Genomic DNA, 6,156 nt, shown 5'->3' on the forward strand with positions numbered 1-6,156 from the left:
TCAAAGATTTGATACTGAGAAATGCATGGCCGTGCTCAAACGAGATGAATGTCAGTCGTTTGTTTTATCAGTATAAATCAGAGTTCGATAAACATGATCTAGCTTAATAAAAATGACACTAGTTCTTGCCTTATGCTGAGATCGAGATATAGAGACAAATGGATTAAAAGAATAGATGATTCTAGTATAAGTGGGAAATTGTTGGAAATGTCCTAAAATCATTTGTACTTACTCTTGTTAAAGTCGTATCGTCGAGGTTTGACAATCGTATAAAATTAGGTGGTTATAATATTTTGTACTTATGGATTGAGAATTCATTACTAATATTATATGATCCTATAGGGTCACACCCCTAAGCGAATTGGATTATAAATATTTTAGGGTTTATATTTATGTTATATATATATGATATATAATATACATATAATAAATACATATGTGATATGTACGAAACTTAAATATGCATGTAATATGCAATAATGATTGCACGTGGGCTTAGAGTAACTAATATTAATGGGCTTAGTCCATAATTCTAATGTGATTAGAATTAGGTCACATGCACATTGATAGATAAGTTTGTGTCGTTGATGTTTTTGTGTGAGCGACGGAAACAAAAAGAAAACGTGACGGCTAAATCCTAAGGAGAAAAAAGAGTTTCTCAAGGTTTTGAGATTTGATCTCAACAGCACTAGCACCCCGTATCGATCCAGTTCGTGCGTGTGTGGATATCGAGAGAGGCACAACGTTTGAAGTGCTTGAAATCTCGGCTTGGTTTATTCATCTTTCCGCTGCGAATAAGCAGGTATATTCGGAACCATAAGATCTAGATTCATTTCAGTATTTGCATGAGATCTAGGCAAACTAAATTCATAGGTTGATTTATAAATCGTTATAAACCGATATGAATTCCAACATCGACTGCTTCCTTATTATCCTTTACACATTTGAAATCAATTGAGGCCAAAACTCTCAACCCTTAACGAATCTGTCACGTTCAAAGAATTTGTCACGTAAGAGATCGAAACAGGAATACCAGTGGAGTCCGAAGCTTGTGTGACCGGAGTACTTTTACCGCGGCGGAAACGGAGAAGGCCCTGACAAGTAAAGGCTTACGTCAGTGAACATGGCGGGAAGACAGATTTGGGGCTCGGAGAGTGTTGAGGAAGAGGAAAAAAGGTGAATGTGGAGAAGGTCAGAGGAACCTTGGAGAAACTCAAAGTGTGGAAGCTGAAATATTTCTGGCTTCAAGGTTGTATCCTTTGATAAGTGCATGTGTATGTAGGAATTGGTTCATGTTCAGGGAACTTAAGACATTCGTTGATTTATTTGGGTCCATGTTTCCAAGGAGAATGTTGGTTATTAGTTATTGCTAAACCTATTGCACTACACTAATAATTTAAACCTTTTGTATTGAATGTGTCAATAATTCAGCTGGAAAAATGTTATTAGCTAAATGGTTTAGCAATAAACTCAATTAAAGTTCTGTATCACACTTCTCCAGCTCCAACAATATACATGAAGCTCTAAAGGCAGAGCTCGTTGATGAGAAAACATTAAAACCTGAGAAAATATGTCTCAAGAAACATACAAGAGCTCCATTGTTTCCAATTAACTGAACCATAATTCTTAAAAAGATGATCTTCTAGTGGGAGCACAGGGAGAGAGAGCACATAATAGTTTCACCTTCCCACGCATCTAAAAGCAAAGGCCAAGACGTCAAAACCAGATGACTAGATATGCAACACGTTTGCAAAATATATAACAGATTTGAATACTTATCTGATGAGCTGCTATTCGAGAGTATATCTCTGCAACATCATACAGTAGTTATTTAGTGGGAATGAACTTGCCTGCTGTTATATCTTATCACCACAAGAGCGAGGTAAAAAAACTCGATGTAGTTTTTGGAAGAATCTGTGGAAATAAGATAATATTGACCAAGATTTAGATCTTTCATAAGAAGCTAAAATATTAATATGGCTGAGCAACCAATTCTCCATTGCGTCAATCCAAAGAATGCATCAAAATGGTTTGACAAACTGGTCACTAGATAGGTACACTTAAGGTTCTGATATCAACAACTGAAGGAAGATTTATACAAAAGAAAATCTTGCAAAGGAGTATACACAGTAGTTGTATCCTGCTTCTTCTCTTTCACAACTCACAAGTAATCTTTGAAGCTAATTTAACATATCCAATTCATTACCACCTTACCCCATCTGTCAAAAGCCTGATGCAACAAAACAACATATTGAATTTTTAGACGATGAGAAGCTGGTGAGAAGCTATTGTAGCAGCATATTGAATTTTTTTTTGTTAAAATTGTATCAAATCCCCCATCAAAACTCTATCCAATCCCCCATCAAAATCTCCATCAAATCTCTAAAACCCACCAAATCCCACATTATAATTTAGGAAACATGGAAAACAAATATTGTTCTCAAACGAAAATGGAATTTAGCTATCAACCTCAAAAAGTTAAAGTTTTCATTCCCACAAAAAAAAGGGTCTTAGCAAATTCCTTGCATGAAACTTTAGGCCTTTTGGGAACAACTAAACACAACATTACAAAGTATCCATCCTAAGAAACTCAAATTTATATTTTTTTCATGGTAAGAACAACAAATTTTAAATTTCTAATAGAAATTTAAAAGTAAGCAAATTAAAATATAATCAAACTATAAGGATAAAGTTAGTGTGGTAGAGTGGGAAGTTTAGATGCTCTATTTAGCATTTAGGTTTTCCGTAAGTATGATGGACTATTTGTCATCGCCAACTGGTTATATTTGTTTTTCTTTACCCAATCTCAACTATTAATTCTGAGTAGACATGTCAGAGCCGCAGCGACCGCCTCCTTTACTGTCATGAAATCTCATGAGCCATTCTTTGCATCAACAATATCCACACTGAGAAAATGAAAAAGAAAGATCAAAATAACATGACAACATGAAAATAGAAGATAACTAGGGGAGATCCGCGCTTCGCGCGGGATTTGATATTTTGGCAAATATATATTCAAGTTTGTTTCTAAATTTATTAGGTTGTATTCATGTTTGATTAGAACCTGTATTTCGCATGATTCTTTTGTGAGTGGTGTAATTGCTAATTTGCAAAACGGAGATTGTATGCATATGATATTGTTTATTTTTGATGTAGGATAGTGGTGTGAGTTTATTGTCTTCATACAAACTTAATACGTAAGGTTTATTTTATTTTTTTGACAACACTTTAAATTGGACGTAAAAAAAAAAAAAAAAAAAAAGACAACACTTTAAATTATAATCCAGTATTTCTATTTGTTAAAAAAGTTTAAATAATTTGGTTTTATTCTAAAACCTTGAGCTAAAGTATTTTTTTAGAGGTGGACAAAAAACCGAACCGAACCGAGTCAAACCGAACCAATTGAACCGATCCGATCCAAACCAAACTAAAGTCTATTATCAAAGAGTTTGGTTTAAGATTTTCCCAACCCGAACAAACCAAACCGAAACCGATCCGAACCAAACCGAGTTGAACCGAACCGAGAAACCAATGTGTTTTTGTTATTATATGAATTAAACATACTATCATTATACAATATACTAAAATGCTAAAACTAAAGTCATTATTAACTTTATTAACATTGTTGGGTTTTTAATTTTCTATTTACTTTAGTTAACTTTGGTTTGATTTGTGTTCTTACAAACCTTTTTGTGGATTTTTAAGATTTTGTTTCAGTTTTATATTAGATTTAATTTACATAGTTTATTTTTAAGAAGCATTATTAATGATATTTTTTAATTTATATTTACTTTAGTTAAAATTTGATTTGATTATGTTCTTATAAACTTTTTGTATTTTTTTAAATGTTTTTATTTCAATTTTATATTGGATTTAGTTTACAAAGTTTATTTTTTTCATATTCACCAACTCGTGACCATGTGTTTTAAAATATTATTTTTCTTAAAAGAATAAAACTAAAGAACCCGATTAAACCGAACGGAAACACAAACCAAACCGAATACAAACCGAACCGAAACCAATTATGATTTACTTCAGTTGGAAAATTCTAGAACCAAATTAACCAAACCGAACCGATAAAATAACCGAAGTGCCCAACCCTAATTTTTTTGCTCAAATTATGAAAACAAACTTCTTCATCTGGTTGTAATAGTAACATGTGTTATACCAGTTTTGAAGATTGTACCGGTAGAATGTAACTGTTTCTCTTATACTTCTATAATTGATTAATTTGTCAAACAACATCAAAATTTGGTTATTCTAACTCAACATAAAGATCTCTTGATGTGTTCTAACAATTGGCCTATTTTGTTTTGTTTAGGTTATATCCATATTTATCTAAGATTTGTTGAACGACCATGTGCTTTGTTCTATATAACATTATTATATCGTATACGCAAATATTCTCGTCATATGAACCTGTTTTTGATGAAAATAAGCTTGTAAAATCATTTTTAATATAATTGTAAAAGCATGTACCTAAATGATTTCTTCACAAAAAAGAAAAGATTTAAGCATCGACATTTAAAGCTTTCATTACTATTTTATTCATCCAATGTATTTCTATGTATGATAGAGCTAAGAAAAAGTTATCACACATCTTATTAAAAATTTAGTATCTAAAAAAAAGTTAGTACTCCCTCTGTTTCATAATATAAGTAGTTTTGGATAAAAGCGCGAAGATTAAAAAAATTATTATATTTTTAAAAAGTATTTTATAATAAATAGGTTAGATATAATTTAACCAATAAATAATAAGTCTATTTAATTTGATTGGTCACACTGTATTCAATAAATGTAAAAATTATCTAGAAATACGAAAACTACTTACATTTTGAAACAAAAACATTTTCTTAAAACTACTTACAATATGAAACGGAGAGAGTATCTGAAATTTCGGTTGTATAGTGAAAGTAAACATCAATTTTCATGTTCACACGAAAATAAATCTGCATCATATATTCTTTTTATAACGATTTTAATGGACAGAGGGGAAAAACAGAGCATTGCTCAAAAATGCAAGGTAAAAAGGTAATAATGATAATAAGATGGGTAGTGGTAAAAATGTAAATCCAAGGACTATGACCGGAGACAATAAAGAAACAGCAGGTCTCTGATCTTCCGGAATCATTCGGCCGCCTTGAGAGGTGTCGACTCCTTCAAGCATCTTCACAACTTTCTGCAACTGCGGTAGTTTCTCATGATTTGCATCCCAAAATTTCTCCATTATGCTCAATAATGACGTCTGACAGCATCTCGGTATTTACAGTCTCAGATTCTGTTTAAACCAATTAAACAAAGATACGAATTATTCAGATTCTTTTTTTTTTTTTTATTCAGATTCTTGTTAAAATGCATAAACAAAGCTAGGAATACCTAAACCGATATTTGTTTGTAAACCAACTGATTTTTTCAATTTTAAAATCTAAAAAATCAAAACCATTTGAAGTTTGTTTTAGATTTTGCTAAAACCAGTCTTAGCAAACAAAACAACACAACCGAATCTAATAGTTATATTAGTTAAATACAATATTAGCTAAAGCATATTATATTTGTAGAAAATGTAACCTAACGTTATTTCTAACTAAGCCAACCTTAATTCAACAGCAAAACCAAATCGTACACAAACCAACATTGGATCAATAAGAGCGGAAACTAAAACTGAATTACAAAATGGGTTTAGTACTACGGGCCTGTTTGTTTCTCCATCTGGAAGAAGATGAGAGTTTTGTTTGTTTAGGCACTAAAAGTGCAACTCATTCAGATGGATCATCCGGATGACTTTTGGAAATTTGGGCTTAATTTTAAAGTCCATTCAGCTGAACCAATTTGGATCATTTGAATGGAGATGGTTCATTCAAAATAGTATAATGTCTATTATACCCCTAATGTAATTCACAAATTACAAACCTAAACATAATATCATTTTTGTCACAAACGAAAACTGACAAAACTATAAAAACACTTTTTCCCGTGCTAAAAACTACTTTTTCACGCCAAAACTCCAAAACGCATTTTCCCGCTAAAATTGCAAAAAAATGTTTTCCCGTCAAAATTGCAAAAACATGTTTTTCCGCAAAAACCGAAAACATGTTTTCATGCCAAAATCACAAAAAAATGTTTTCACGCCAACACCCCAAAATACATTTTTCCGTC

General features: G+C 31.9%; 2 long non-coding RNA genes across 2 annotated transcripts in view; one reads left to right on the top strand and one right to left on the bottom strand.

Annotated features, from left to right (window-relative positions):
- The first annotated feature begins 601 nt into the window (after positions 1-601).
- On the top strand, positions 602-1,406 carry LOC106300559. Its single transcript, XR_001262034.1, has 2 exons — positions 602-802; positions 1,001-1,406. It is a non-coding gene; the product is annotated as an uncharacterized LOC106300559 (long non-coding RNA).
- Positions 1,407-4,914: 3,508 nt separating this feature from the next.
- Positions 4,915-6,156, bottom strand: part of LOC106292718 — a 3,165-nt gene continuing 1,923 nt past the window's right edge. Inside the window, exon 3 of the long non-coding RNA XR_001260227.1 lies at positions 4,915-5,278. This is a non-coding gene — a long non-coding RNA (uncharacterized LOC106292718). The remainder of the gene's footprint in view (positions 5,279-6,156) is intronic.

This window comes from Brassica oleracea, chromosome C1, assembly GCF_000695525.1.
Source record: "Brassica oleracea var. oleracea cultivar TO1000 chromosome C1, BOL, whole genome shotgun sequence".
NCBI lineage: Eukaryota > Viridiplantae > Streptophyta > Magnoliopsida > Brassicales > Brassicaceae > Brassica > Brassica oleracea.